At 52.5% G+C, this 15429-nt stretch overlaps 1 protein-coding gene across 2 annotated transcripts in view; it reads right to left on the minus strand.

Annotated features, from left to right (window-relative positions):
* Nucleotides 1-15429, minus strand: part of TRIM8 (tripartite motif containing 8) — a 54032-nt gene that overhangs the window by 21494 nt on the left and 17109 nt on the right. The gene's annotated exons all lie outside the window — the stretch shown is intronic.

The following is a 15429-nucleotide window of genomic DNA, read 5'->3' on the forward strand; positions in this document are numbered from 1 at the left end:
ACCACTGAAACACACACAGGCTGCTGGCTGCGGGTGCTCTGCATTGCAGTCTCTCCTGGGAGACACCCAAGTGCTCAGTTTACAGGGAACATGGCGTCGGAAACTCCCATTGCTGGTTGTTTTTAGAATCAGGGTTGGAGGTTTTGATAAAAAAGACGTGCTCTGATTCAAACAGGAATGGCAGGGAATTCCAGCTCTACAATTGCCATGGTTACCTACTTGCCTTGTGACCCATTCAATGGCATTTCAGCTTCTGGTGCTTGCAAGATTAGCAATTTGACAAAGGGGCTGAATTGTGTTTCTCTGGACAGGTTAACGCCTATCTTATGGAACTGGAAGGGACCTTCTGAGGTCATGGAGTCCAATCTCAGGCACTCACAGCAAGACCTATCACCATCCCTAACAGGCTCTTTTTATTTATTTATTTGCTCCCTATTCCCTAAATGGCTTCCTCAAGGATTGAGCTCACAACCGCAGGCTTAGCAAGCCAATGCTCAAACCACTGAGCTATCCCTTTTCCCAGTGTGTAACAAACCCAGGAGGCACTTCATGGAGCTCGCTGAATTGAACACAGCTGAGCCATACAGAATTTCAAACTCCCAGCAGGGACAGAACTCAGATCCTTCTGGTCCAAACCTACAGGCCTTGCCCTCTTGAATTAAAAGACAATCTCTCCTAGTACTGAGCGCTATAGGGCCTAAGACACACAGCAGAACCATTTGGTTTAAGAGCCTTGAACAGAAAAAAGTTATGTAATCACAAACTGTTATTAACTGGAATTCAAACATGATTCCCCAAATGGTTGGCATCGGTCCCAGAGCATTCCAGTGACAAGTTGCAGGAGGTAATATTGTTTTACTTGACCAGCGTCGGAGTGTGAGCTAAACAAGCTTCTGGGCTTCTACAGAGCTCTTTCGCAGGTCTGAATACGTTAACGGCTTACGCGAACCAACTTGCACTTGGCTGGGACACTCATGGTACCTTTGCCAGACCTGAAGAAAAACTTTTGAGCTTGAACAGAGCTCGTCTCTTTTGCAACACAAGTTGGTCCACGAAAAGGTATTACCTCGCCCATCTTCTCTCCCAAAATGGCTGCGGTTTTTTAGTGACTTCAAGGTTTCCCGGCCATGCACCAAGCCTTGCAGATCTGCCACAGTTACAAAATATATAGCTATATGGGCATGCAAAGTGCAAACTTAGCTCCAAGGCATTCAAAATCACTCTCTTAGGGGGAAGTCAAGGCACCTGACACCTTCCCAAATAACCACCACCTTTGGTTGGCTCTGATCCCCCATCGGAGGATCTCAAAGCACTGGAGAAACATTTAATCAACTCTCACAAGATCCTGTGAGCTGCAGCCTGTTTCTGCACGTGGAAACTAACACATGAAGAGCGTACATCACTGGTTCAAAATTCCCACCACAAGCAAGGAAGAGAACCCAGGAATCCAGCCACTTATACGGACTCTGCCCTCCTTCACACCCGTCCACACCAGGTCACAGGTAGCCACGCCTAGCAGCCATCACACACTGGCCCCAGCCAAACGTTCCTAGGGAAGATCCCCAAAGGTATTTAGGCACCTAACTTCTGCTGAAGCCAATGGGAATTAGGTGCAGAAATGCCTCTGAAGACCTGGGCCTGCCTTGCTAGCGTTGTGGCTTCCCCCACATCCCACCGCCCAGGAGAAGCTGGGCTGAGCCCATCTCACGCCGCTGCAGTCGTTGCATGTATGTTGTGGATCCACCCACATCACGCCTCCCAGGGGAAGCCGGGTCGTGTCCGGCTCTCTTCCTACTTCCCCTGCCGCAGCTGCGGCAGAACGAGCCAAGCCAAGAGCTACAGCGAAACGAGCGCGCCTTGTTCCCTCCAGCCGTATTTCCCAGGGGGCAGCCTGCGAACGCCCTTGGGCGCTGGTACCACCGTGGTGCCCCTCGGCAAGAACCTCCTCCGTTTCCGCGGCCCGTTTCCTTTAGTGAGACTTCCAGGCTGCCACGGGGAAAACGTCCCCTCCTGGAACCATGCGGGCCAGGGACCTCCGCTGGGTTGCCCTGTCCCTCAGCAGCATTGTTGTGAGTCACCCCTCCAGGGGGGTGAGCGCCCGATACAGGAAAGCCGCAATCAGAGGGAGGTTTCCAGAGGGAGACAATGCAACCAATTGTGATTGCACAGTCAGGCGGATGATCGGTTCCTTTCCCGGCTGCCATCCCCTGGAGCTACCCCAACTGCTGCAGACCAGTGCAGGTGGTCAGGCCTGTCCTGAGCTGGCTAGGGGCCTTTGCCAGAGACAGAGAAAGGGAGGCAAGGGAGGATAGACAGGAAGGGAGACAGAGAAAGAGCAGGCAGAGAATGAATGCAGGAAACATCCTCCTTCCCCCACTCTCCGGTGTTCTCCCCTACCCTGCTCCCCTGATCTCTCTGTTCCCTCCAGGAGCATCTTCTCTGCACCATCAGGCTGCCCACGGCACTGCAGGCAGGGCTCTGCAAAGGGGAACCACGCTAGCTGCTGAAAGCCAGGGGACAGTCCTGGGGCTACACAGGAGTCACCTGGGAAAAGCCTGCTCCATCGCCCAGCCCAGCCCGGGCCCGGGCCCGGCACGGGCAAAACCCCTTCGGAATCCAACAAAAGCAGGAACAAGCCTGTTCTGAGCTGGGGCAGTGCCTCTTTAAGGGCCCTGACACCCTGCCACTTGCCCCCACAGCTCTCGCCTAGAGACCCAGCCCGAGGCTGAACTCGGGCACTGCAGACAGGACAAACGCTGCAGTGTTAGAGGACAGATCGGACGGGGAGATGACATCACACCTCCCTCTCAGGCCAGCTAGACGCAGCTCTCCCATCCGCCAGCCCTCCCTAGGCGCGAGATTTAACCCCTTTTCCTCCCTCGTCAGGCTGCTCCCCCCGCCCTGCTCATCAGACTTGGTCCAGACCCTGCAACGCCAGAATCCAGAGACGGGTGCTTTATAGTCATCAAAATAATCTGTGTGTTGGCCGCTGGGCTAACAGCAAGCAAGGAACTTGACAGAAGGCAGAGGCTGGCTGGCGAGAGGAAGACAATACATGGGGGAGGGGGAGGCTATGCAGCCTAGTGGGTAAAGAACCAGATACAGATTCCGAGATGGGGATGCTACTCCTAGGTTGCTATTCACTGGCTGTCACCTACAGATGGGAGCTAATTTTTCTCCCTCCCTGCCCATGGTTTAGACCGTACATGCGTCTCTGTAGCAGGGACGAGCAGAATCCCTCGCTATGTTTGCACAGTGCCTAGCTCAGCAGCCGGGGCTCAACGGCCCTCGCCAGGCAAATAATAATGCTAAGAGCGGGGAAGGCAGCAGTCACATTGCAGCGAGAGGATGGGCTGTCTCCATGCGTACAGGGAGGCTCATTTGCAATCTGCCATCACCGTGCGTTTCTGCCTTTGCAGAACGCAAAAAACCCGGAACCCCCTGAATACTAATCGGTAGCTCCGCAGCGTGGAAACGTGGCTAGAGACAGCAGTCCGCCCACAGCCAAAAAGAAACGTGGACTTTATCATCAGGATCGGTCACAACGGACGCAGGTTTATTTATTTATTTTTTAAAAAAACCGCTACGTCAAGCGGCCTGGACTAACGTGTTCTGTGCAGGGATCACAGGCTCCCTGCGTGCAGCAGAATTTTCCATGCACCTGTACGTGTGTGTAAATTCTTACACACTCAAGCGCAGCTGTGTTCCTGCAGAAAGAGAGAGAAACACGCACAAGTTCTCTCTGTAATTTGCCCTCAATCAATATTTATGTGGGAAAATACCCCTCTTTATAAAGCCTAGTGATTAACCCTGAAAAGTTCCCTCTCTGGAGGGAGAAGGGAAACTGATCAATAGCGAGGTTTCCCAAGGGGGAGCTCCATCGCCTGACCTTAATTACAGGCCAAGCAGCAGTCCCCCGCCATGAACTTCCTAAGGGGAAGGCCCCACCATCAAATCACAGCCAGCCACTTTCACTTGCCCGGTCACCATGGCAACGGGATGGAGAAACCAGGGGCACAGCTAGGCAATGGCTAAGGGGGAGGTTAGCAGCTCTGCGAGCCAGTGAGGCCTCGTCCGCGCAAGGAGCCCGTTGTTTGGCCTCAGATGAACGGCAGACACCAGCCAACATTGCCCCGTGCAAAGGACGGGCTCCCATCGGCTCCAACACTCAGGAGATACGAGAGGTGAAGGCCACCGAAACAGTAACCGCTGCAGAAAGTGGGCAGGCAAGGGACAATGCAGAGGTTACAGGGCCTAAGGCAAGGCCCAAACCAAGTGACGCCATCCCGCTTGGGAGACCCGGCCCAGGTTTTCACCTTGACTGTTCGTCTCAGGTCTGCCCGTTGCAGGGCTCGGCAACCCTTTCGAGCAGTCATTTTTTCCAAACTCAGTAAAAAAAACTCAATACTTCAAGAGCCGCTCTGCCTGGGACTATGAGAGGGTCCTTAGTAAATAACGGCAGTCGGCACTGCTTGTAACCCCGATTTGAAGGGCCGCGCACACATGTATCCCCCAGTGCAGTGCAGGTCCGGAAGGGGAGTTATCCGGTGCTCCCAGATCACACCCCCTTTGCTGTTTAAATAGGAGTTTGTTCCTTGTTCGGCTTTCAGACTTTCACCGCAATATCAAAAATAACCAGGAGAGGGGTTTTTTTGTTTTGTTTTTTCTTTGCAATGACAGGCTCGGGAGCCACAAAGAAGTTGTTAAAGAAACGCATGCGGCTCAGGAGCTGTAGGTTGCAGACCCCTGCACCAGTGGACCACACTGCTGTCATACAGCTGCCTTTCACCAGAAGATCTCAAAGGAGGGTGTGGGGGGCACAACCGTCTTCTTTGGTCAACTGGGGACCACGAAGTACATGGTTCCAATCTAATTCTGGAGGCCCAGCTTGACTGTCGGACCCCTGAACTAGAACAAGCAAGAGCCAGGGCCTGGAGTATCCCGCGTCTCCCATCCCTGTTCCTCCCCCACTCTGGGCTTTCAGGCCCCTTTCCCAAGCCCCAGAGCACAGCCCTTCCGAACGCCCAGGGCTCAGCCCCACGCCCTGCTCGCCTCCATCAGCTCCTTCGCTCATCTCTTCTCCCCTGCGCTTGTTAACGATTAGGAACTGTATTGATTTTCAGCAATGCAGCAAGGAAGGCGTGTTGGGCGGGGAGGCGCAGAGAGCGGGAGGGAAAGCAGAGGGAGAGCGAAAAGGAGGCGGGAGGAAAGGACGTGTGGCCGGGGAGAGGAGGCCGAGAGGAGGAAAAGGCGGAGGAGAGACAAAAATGGCCATGGCAGAAAGCGAGAGTGAGGCGAGAGCAGCAGAAATTGGATTTATTCCCACGCTCAGCACCTGACGCCCTGTAACAAGAAATGATGATTTATAACGTGCATTGTGGGAGCACCTGGGAGTCCCGCTCACAGATCTGGCCCCTGCTGTGCAAAGTGCCACGAAACACAGGACGGGAGCTGAAGCCAGCAGCTGGACTTTGCGGCAGAGCCCAAGGGAGTTAGGCACTAAACCCCTTGGCCTTTGGCCACGGTCCCCTCTAATTTTTTCCATCTGTGGAGGGAATAAATTTTATAATGCGCACCAAGGCGCGTGCAGATCGGCACCGCCGGCAGGAGCACACGCTGCCAGCTGCGGGCACTCTGCTGATCAGCCCCTGAATCACTCCAGGGCAGCTGCCCAAGCGCTCAGCTCACAGGGAACGCTGCCCTTTACCCGTGTATCACAACATCAGGAAAGCGTGAACTCCTGGCCTCACTGACAACAGTGGAAAAACTCCCACCGACTTTTCAGCAAGTGCAGGACTTCCCCCTCCCTGGGTTTTTTCCTGTGGAATCAATGTGACATAAAAGCCCGCAGCTGAGCTCCCCTGGTGGCTTGAACATGAGCAGCGGATGCCTCAAAGCCCCGAGGCCTAATTCCAGCTGTGCCACTGGCTCACTGTGCAACCTTGGGCGGCTCCCTTAACTCCTCCAGTGCCACAGCTGGTTTGCAGCTCTAGAATCGGAGGCAGCAACACTGGGGGTGCTGCCCAGAGGCTTAGGCAGTGGTTAAACCCCTAACTCCTTCTGGGTGCTGGGCGCCTTGAATTGCTCTCCCGTTGCCTTCCTTAGTGAGGTCAAGGTGTAATTTACCAGACGGGAACTGACTAGAGGGGAGCTCTAAACCCAGGCCCTGAAATCCTTCTCTTTGCCCAGCAGCGCAGGCCGGTAACAGAGAGGCTGGAGCCAGCATCCTTGTTGCAGAGGGCTACACAGCCTATCAAACTTCCGACATCTGGTGGCTGGATGGTCCTGCTGCCAGCTTTGCTTTGGGTCCCAGCTTCTGCGGAAGCAGACGAGCCCCTCCCACCCCTGCCTCCTCAGCCCTGGCCAAGCCCAGCTCAGGCCGACCTGCTCTGTACTTTAGAAGACATAAACTAGGTCGCTCTGTGGCTTACGCCCCTGAAGCCGAGCGGCTGCTGCCAGTACCCGCCCGCCACCCCCTCCAATGCCCTGGGCTCTCCAAGCCACCTCCTCTGGCAGGAGGCAGCTCTGCTAATAGGATCAGGCTGGAGCGTGGGGCCAGATTGGATGCAGCAAAAAGAGGCCCTGCTGGATAACCAGGAACCAGGCAGGGCTGTGGCCCGAAGGCCCTGTCGAGCTCTCAGAGGGATGGGACCTCAGGGACTCCTGCAGGAACCAGGGAAGCTGGCGCTCAGCGGGGAAGCGAGAGGGGGAGCTGTGGAGAACAGCAAGAGTCTAAATGGCAAAATCCAGGCCAAGATCCAGAGAGGTGGTGGACGGGAACCAAGCAAGGCCAGGCTGCGTCTCTCGGGGAGCAAGGTGGCAAAAGGAACTACGAGGTCAGGGGAGAGAGAGAGAGAGAGAGAGAGAGAGAGAGAGAGAGAGAGTGTGTGTGTGTGTGTGTCTCTCTCTCTCTCTCTCTCTCTCTCTCTCTGAGTCAGGCAGCCTCAATACAGAAATTCCCTTTCTACTCACTCCCCCTGGTCCTGAGCATAAGGGCGGGGTGGGCACCAGGTGGGACCTGCAGGCTCACCGTTTACTTTTTGTACTGAGAAGCAAAACAGGTTGGTTTCATGGCTGGCCAAGCTGCTCTCTTCCTCCAGCTCACAGGTGGAGGCCGTGGGGGGGCCTCCAGGTGCCCATCGCCAGACGCAGCTGCTCCTCAAGTGCACAATCCTTACCCAGCAGCCGTGGCCTGGTCTAAAAAATGGCACCAGGGTCAGTGTTCCCTGAAAGCCGAGCGCTGGGGCGGCCGGCCAGGAGAGATTCAGGTGCCACCCAGCTGATTAGCAGAGCGCCTGCAGCCAGCAGGGTGCATTTTTACTGGTGGTGCACACAACACAATTAATTCTGCACATGGATAGAAAACCTTAAGAGGGAGCATTAATCAGAACCCAGTCCATTTCCCTGAGGGCAGACAGCACGCAGAACTGGGGATATGCTACAGCTGAATCATCCACGCTGCAATGCCGCCTTTCTTTATTTCCAGCCTAAACTTGACAGGCAGGCTCCAAAGAGCACGAAAGGGGAAAGAGACCTTGAAACTCTCTGGAGCGTTTCAACTCCTCTTGTATCCCATCAATTCAACCTCCCTGATTGCCACCACACATGCAGTGAGGGGAAAAAAAAACACTACAGCCAAATGATTTCGCTGAAAGGTTGACCAGGGAAATAACAAGTGACATTGTCATTAGACTTCAGAGTTAACACTGACCCTTCAGGGGGCACAAGGAATGATTTCTCAGTGCTGTTGTTCCGGGCTGCTTGCAATCATCACTGCCTCAGCTACATTCAGACTAGCTCCGCACACCCATTGGCTGGAGACCTGACCTTTACTTTCCTCAGTGCAAACCTAGATTCAGCAGTTGAATTCTTCAACATTGCGTGTATCCCGCAGCCATGAAATCCTGGAAAACACAGGCGGCGCTGGCTAAAGAACAGGGAAAATAAATCAGCAAGAGGAAAGGGTGGTTTTGTGGCTCAGACCACAGGAAGGAAGAGTCAGGGACCCGGGTAAACTCAGGCAAATCAATTAACGTCTCAGGCCTCAGTTTCCCTCACCCAGCAGTGATGATAAGAGTACAGCCCTGTCTTGGGACAGGAGTGCACAAGTGTTCGTTATTTCTAGCATGTTTTGAAAGCGTTCGATGGAAAACACAACCGCCAGGAATATCTCAGCCTTCGAAACATTTCGCTTTGTATTGTTTAGTTAGCAGAGAACCCTCATCCTCCAGGGCAGTCAGTCATTTACCTGCAGCAAACACGCCCCCACCCCCATCCTACTGCAAGAAATTCATCACCCCCAGAACTCCCGGGTCCCTCCAGCCAGAGAGTGCGGCAATCTGCACATGGGGACTGGGACGGCATGGGGCTAAGACCTGGTTCCACAGCTCATAAGCATGGCTAGCCTGGGATGGACCTTTGCTCTGACTAGCCCAATGTCCTGTCTCCCAGCAGTGGCCAATGCCAGATGCCCCAGAGGAAGTGAACAGAAGAGGTAATCATCAAACTGATCGCTCTCCTATCATCCATTCCCAGCCTCTGACCATTCCTACCCACCCAGGCTAACCTCCATGGATTTATCTAGCTCTTTTTTGAGCCCTTTTAAAGTTCTGGTCTTCACAATGTCCCCTGGCCAGGAGTTCCACAGGCTGACCCTGCGCTGTGTGAAGAAAAACCTCCTTTGTTAATTTTAAGCCTGCTGCCCACCCATACCATTTGGTGACCCCCTAGTTCTTTTGTTATGGCAGCAAATAAAAAATTTTCTGCATGCGCTTTTCCCTTGGAAATTTTTGACATGAAACATTTTCCAGCTGGCGTACTGCCACACCCCTTCCCTGACCTGCTCCGGAGCATACCAGGCAATCGATCCTCTGCCCTCCGGGCTGCTTTAAGAATGTACAAGTGGGTTTAAAAACAACAAGAAGTCCTGTGGCACCTTATAGACTCTCAGATATTTTGGAGCATAAGCTTTCATGGGCACCGCCAGACTCTCTCTCCACCGGACCAACCCTTCACTTGCCCTGGATTGTGGGCAGGACTCCCTTCTGTTCTTGGGGGAGCTCTGGCATCTCGCTGGAGATGAGTTTGTGTTTACTATCCGCCAGCCATGGCGCACTCTGGTGCAAGGAGATTAACGCTGCGTGAACTCACAGGTCACAAGCACGACCAGCCAACCCCAAAGAGAATCAAGATCAGGAAGGAAAAGGGGCCCCAGCTGAGCAAGATCCTGGAGCGCTTGAGCAGCTACGCTGCCTTTAGTGGGGACGGCTGGCAGACCTGGCCCGTGTGTAAGCAGTTTGTTGAATCAGGGCCAGAAGACAGGTTCCAGTCTCAGCCGCCTTCACAGTGCTGAGACCCACACACGGGTGACTAGTTAGAAAATGGGACCCTGGTTGGCCCAGGACTTGCCTTGTTACTTTGGGCAAGAGGCCTCCCCCTTCTGAGCCTCAGTTTCCCCAGCTGCAAAACAAGAACGCCAGCCTACCTCCCAGCTGCACAATTAAGCTCGTGTTTCTGATGCACGTTGGCCAGGGACCAACAGACTAAACCAAGCGGTTGTAACAAACACAGTTGCTCCAAAATTTTGGTGAGTCAATAAGGTGCCACAGGACTCCTTGCTGTTTTTGAAGACACAGTCAAACTCTGTTACCTCTCTGGTGCAAGTGGGTTTAGTGCTCGTCGGAAGGAGAAAACCGAAACCTCCAGCCTGAGCGAGGTGCAGGGGAGACAAGGGCTGTGGGAAATCGAGCCTGCTCAGATGGCCTTCCCCCACCTCTGCAAAACAAACCGTTCTGCCCACGTACCTCCAGCCGGTCGTGCACGAGCCCATTTCCCAGCCCTGGACTCAAGACACCCAGCACCACCCCCGGTGCCTCAACTGCAACGCACCATTGCTATGCTAGCCCGATGATGCTCCTTCCACCACCTGCTCTGCCCATACCTCTCCATGCCAGTCCACAGCCCCACAGCTATGCCAGCCTGGGCGCCTCTCTACCACTTGCTCTTAAGCCCAAGCCAGCCTATTCCAAGCTGAGGGTCTCCTCCCCTGCCCACGCCTCTCAAGCTCCATCCAGCGCCCCCACAGGTAGCGCAGTCCCATGTCTCTGTCTGCCAGTTGTGTAGGGAGTTTCCGAGTTCAGCCGAGACGGGATCATCTAAATCCATCTTTAGCCGCCATCTAAGCAGGGATTTGAGACCGGCATTCTGGAGGCCAAAAGCTCCCCCCTCCGCTCGCCCATGCTGCTTTCATTCCTATTCTGAGAAGTGGCTAAAAACTCCATGCTCCTACCATGCATGTCTGCCCCACCCACCCCAAGGGAAGAGGCAAGCAATGGAAACTTCTCCCCCCCCGGCCTGGCCCAGTCCTGACGCAGACAGCACTACCCCAGGAACAGTCAACAAGGGGACTCGGGGCGGCTGACTATAGCGGATACTCTGCTTTTCATTGGGAACTGGATGGCAATCACACAGCTCTCCACCTGCTGTCTGTCTGCACTAGGAACCTGCACCATTTTAAAGAAAACAGGCTTAAAAATCAACCGAGTTAAACCAACGCAAAACCCTCCGACAGAGGCAGCTAGTGCTTTAAGCCTCAAGCAAAGCGATTTAAATTGTGTCGGTAAGTTGCAAATTTTGGCTAAACTGATACGCCCACTGGTTCAACCTGCTTCAATGTGTCTTTCATAGGCGTTTTCACCTGTTTAAAGAGCCATATTTCCATACTGAATAAGGCCAGGTCTACGCTAGGAAAATAAGACGATTTCAGAGATGCGAGTCTACCAACGACAACTGCACAGTTGGACTCGACTGATCTGAAGTCAACGTACTTGGCCAGCCTCTCGGAGGAAGGTTGACGGGAGAGTTTCTCCACTGACCTCCCTTAGTCCTGGTGATAGCAAGGAGTGCAGAGGCTGACGGCTAACCCCAGATGCGCGAAATCAAACCCTGGAAGATTGACCCTGATTGGGTTGATCTTCTGGGTAAGGTAGATGGGGCCTTAGTTAAACCGGTGCTACTTTTCCAGGACAGACACGGGCCAACAAGTTGAAGCACCCATGAACCTGGCCCCGTTGTCAAGAGTGACTCAGGTGTTCAGGAATGTCGTTTGAAAAAAAGGCTCAAACATGCAGAAAGGAGCATCTGTAAATTCCCCAGGGTGCCCATCTGGATCTGTAGGTGCCTTAATACCTTTGATCATCTGAACCCAACCCCTTTTGAAACCTATTCAGGCACTTCTTGAAAATGTTACTCAAGGGCTTCGCTAGCTCATTTATATGAACACTCCCATTGTGGTCCAATCCCTGGATGCCTCTAACAACTACAAAAGGCTGGTCCAGTAAACAGCAAAACTGCTGCCTCAGCTAAATAGAAAAACAAACCAGAGGAATTTCACATTCTGCTGCACTCAGCAACCAAAAGGAAAAATAAAACCGGCTTCTGCACTTCTATAGCAATGTCCATCAAACTCAACACCTGAGATTTCTCCCCCCCTCGAAGCTCTGCATTTCAATCATGAAGTGCCATTACCAGTTACAAAGCTGCTGAAGCTCACGACTTGTCAGCTGGCTCTTTAAAATAAAATCAGCCTGGATACATTTTTTTTCCGGGGGGGTGGTTGGTCAGAATTGTAAAGGCTTGGATCAGGATCTTTATAAATCCCATAGTTAGAATGTCAAGAACAGCCTGGCAACAGCAGATGTTCCAGTAAGGCTGCCAAGCAGCAGCTGCAAGCAGCCTGTTTTCATTTTAAAAAGCAAAATGATCTAGATGTGGATTAAAAAAATTATATGTATCTGAGCTACGCGCAGGCCTTGTGGTACTGACAGAAGCTGTGGGTCGTGCTTCTCTTATGTGGCGAAAGTCAGCAAAGGACTGGGTCTTCAGAAGCCTGGCCCTTTTCCGACTAGGAAAGAGTCACGTTACTTTCTGAGTGGAGGCGGATTTCTGAGGGTCTGCCCAAACTCGCTAATAAACAGTAAAGCACCACAAATAAACACTACCTAACTAACGATGCCAGAACCAGGGGGAAGTGGCAGCACCTCACTGGCGTGGTTTACAATGAAGGGGGCCACTCTGGGTTTCTATTCAGATCGGCTTTGAGAGGGGCAGGGGAAATGTAGGATGATCTCATGATTAAGTCATGAAACAGGAGCCAGATCTTCCTTTAGTCTCAACTCAGTGACAGAGTCGCTGGGCACAAGTGCCTTGACCACTGTGCCTCAGTTTCTCCACGAAATGGGGATAGCTGTACTTACTGATTTCACTTATCCCTGTGCCCATTTAATACTTCAGGGCTCACCTGCCATCCAAACTCACAAGGGCAGACTCCCAGACACACACTTTGGTTTTCCACTCACCGTTAGAGTCCTATCTCCCACATGCTATAAAAGGGGCATGCGACGGTACCATAAGGTAGCAATTTGAAGGTGGGATGGTCAAAGGGATACGGTACGGAGCTTGTCGCAGGAAGGCAGCTGACCAAAAGTCAGCCTGATCACCCACCTGCTGAGGAGTGAGCCTAGTGGTTAAAGCAGGAGATTGGGAATCAAGATACTATGAAGACTGGCGGCTGACTCGCTTCACTGATCACTGTATTGGCAGTAAAATGGGGCTAATTGACACTTCACTATGCTGCAGCTTACCAAACGTCTGTAGAGTTCTCTGCCCTGCTCGGATGGAAGGCAGGGTGGATGAAGCTCATCCTGACTATCAGTAAAGTAACACGGGAAAACAATTCCTGTTACCTTAATTTTCCAATTATCTCCTGCATTAAGACTATTTATTACCTTGCTCTCGCCCCACTTACCCCTTCCTTGTAATGCCAGGGAAAAGCCGCCCTAGGAAGAAGAGCCCAAGGCAGGAAAGGGACCTGATTTTTAAGTTAACACAGCAGGCCACTGGTACTGAGTGGCAAAGTAACTGTCCTGTCAGTACAGACCCTCAGCCAACATCCCGGCCCTTACACTGGCCACTGTCAGATGCCTCTAAGGAAGGAGACACATCCCTAGCTGAAATACACCTGGCCCCATGGGGAACGCCACTCCATGGGGAAACCCCAGATGGTGATTAGCTTATAACTTGAAGCATAAGAGGTACAATGCAATGCCATGCTATGCTAGGTGTTTTTTTTTTTTTTTTTTTTTACCCCTGCCTTGCCTGGTCAGGTGGGATCAAGCTTTTCATTCAGATCTGGAGTCAACAAGGTCATGGCTGAGCCCATAAATCCAAACACTCTAAAGGGTAGGGTATTCAGATCTGGTGTTTTAACTTGGCTCCAAAGCTACCTTTGCTTAAGCAACTGCAGATTCTTTTCCTGTTGCGAAGTCTCTTCTCCTCTGAGCAAACTTCAGAAATTATTTCCCTCACTGATAGACTGTGGCAGGGAGTTCTGGGGGTTAATTACGTCTCGTGGAAAAGAATCTTCTCTGTCCCTAACAATAAGCTGCCTGAATGCCCCGAGAGAGGGAATTACAGCCCCGGAGTGGAAAGGGGATGTTCACCGCACTCAGGACAGCCTGCCTGATAATTTCAGTCCCACTGTGAAGGTTTCAAACCTCTCCAGAGCACGCCCAACAATGGTTGGCTGCACTTCCCGCTGCTGCAAAACAGTAATGAATCTTTTACCCCTAGTCTGAAGCAAGGCCCTCACCAGATACCGGGTATCCGAACATTTATGTACACTCAAGAGGAAAGGGTCCAACTTCTCTAGTGGCAAAAAAGACAGCAAACCTTCCTGGCTTCCGCGCCAAATCCAGGCTTATGCTGCGAGGACGGAGGCAAACAGGAGTGAATAGAGCCCAGCAACAGAGCAAACGCAGCCCCTGGGTGCTCTGCAGCAAAGCCCTTGCCTGACTTCACTTTCAGGGCCAAACCCCACTGACCTCAATGGCGTAACTCCCATTTATTGCAAAATGGCCATCAGCGTGGAAACAAAGACTTCCACTCCCAGCATTCCAGCCTCCGTCTTGCTCTCAGAATCCAGGCTAGGTGGAACGTTGCATTCTGGGACACGGAGTCCCACCGCTGTACCACAGCGCCCGCAAATCTGCATGCTATTGGTAAGAATCAGGGGCAGGTCCCCAAGCCGTTGGTAACCTGCCAATGCAGTCTCCTGACTAGGGAAAATTTGGATACGGCTCCCGTTAGTCCCTCTGCCTTTGAAGCTAGGCCAGGACTGCTAGCTTCCCCAGGGGACGTGCTCAGCTGTAGAAGGGCCCTCAAGAACAAGAATCAAGAGAGGTCGCTGTGTTAGTCTGTATCTTCGAGAACAACAAGAAGCCCTGTGGCACCTTAAAGGCCAACAGATATTTTGGAGCATAAGGACTTCGTGGGCAAAGACCTGCTTCGTCAGATCAGCCTCCAGGCAAGAAGGAGGCTCCAATGATTACAGCTGAAGCCTGAGGGCCAGCCGAGCTGAGTTCTAATCCCCATTCTACCACATGCTCCCTGGCTGAGCTGACACTGCAGGCTTGCCAGGATTTGGCCCCTGTTGCTGAGAGCAGGTGGTCTGTACTCGGCCAAGCAAACCAGCTCAGGCCCACCTGCACCAATGTACTTAGACTTCCCATTTCCATGCTTAGCAACAGGAAAATAATCTGCAGTTACTTAAGCAAGGGTTAGCTGTGAAGCCAACTTAGAACATCAGCTCCGAATACCCCACCCTTGAGAGTGTTCAGACTTGTGGGCTCAGCCTTGACCCTGTTGACTCCTGATCTGAAAGCAATAGCTTGATCCCACCTGAAATTGTACAGAAGGGACCACTGGACCATCTTGGCTGATGAGAGCAGATGTTTACTCACTCTTAGAGCTCAACTAGGCACACCCAGCCACGTGACCTAGGAGCATTTCTATGTAAGAGAACAGATTTAGAGATTAAGCAGGAGACAAACCGGACCCGACCACCCAGAGTGGAATTTTAGGACAAAAAGTTACCACCCAAAGGAGGAAAAGCTCCCACGCAGGTGTCTGCTCTTCATTACCCCCCAGATGGTAAGTTAACGACTGGAGGGCATTCCACAGATTCATTTCTTGTGTGCTCTGCCCACGCGCTCAATGCTTTCAGTGACATCTTCATGGGTAGTAAAAGGCCAGGCCAGGCCACTCAGGAAGTCACCGATCCCTTCATGAGGGATTACTTCACACAAAGGCCAAGCCCCTGCAGGAAGATGGAAATTCTCATTGTGCCTACTGCAACTAGGGCCTCTATAGCCAGCACCATGTGGCTGATGGATGCACTAGAAGGGAAGAACACACCTAAGAAAGGAAAATGTTCCCTTTTCTGGGATCTTTACTATAAAGCCAATGTGACTAGAGCAGGAGTACATGTACCTTTGGGGGGCGGGGGGGGGGAACAGAGGTCTTCTAGGGGTATATCAACTCATCTAGAGATTTGCCTAGTTTTACAACAGGCTACATGAAAACCAGTACAAT

The sequence above is a fragment of the Carettochelys insculpta genome, chromosome 7 (genome assembly GCF_033958435.1).
Source record: "Carettochelys insculpta isolate YL-2023 chromosome 7, ASM3395843v1, whole genome shotgun sequence".
In the NCBI taxonomy this organism is placed as follows: domain Eukaryota; kingdom Metazoa; phylum Chordata; order Testudines; family Carettochelyidae; genus Carettochelys; species Carettochelys insculpta.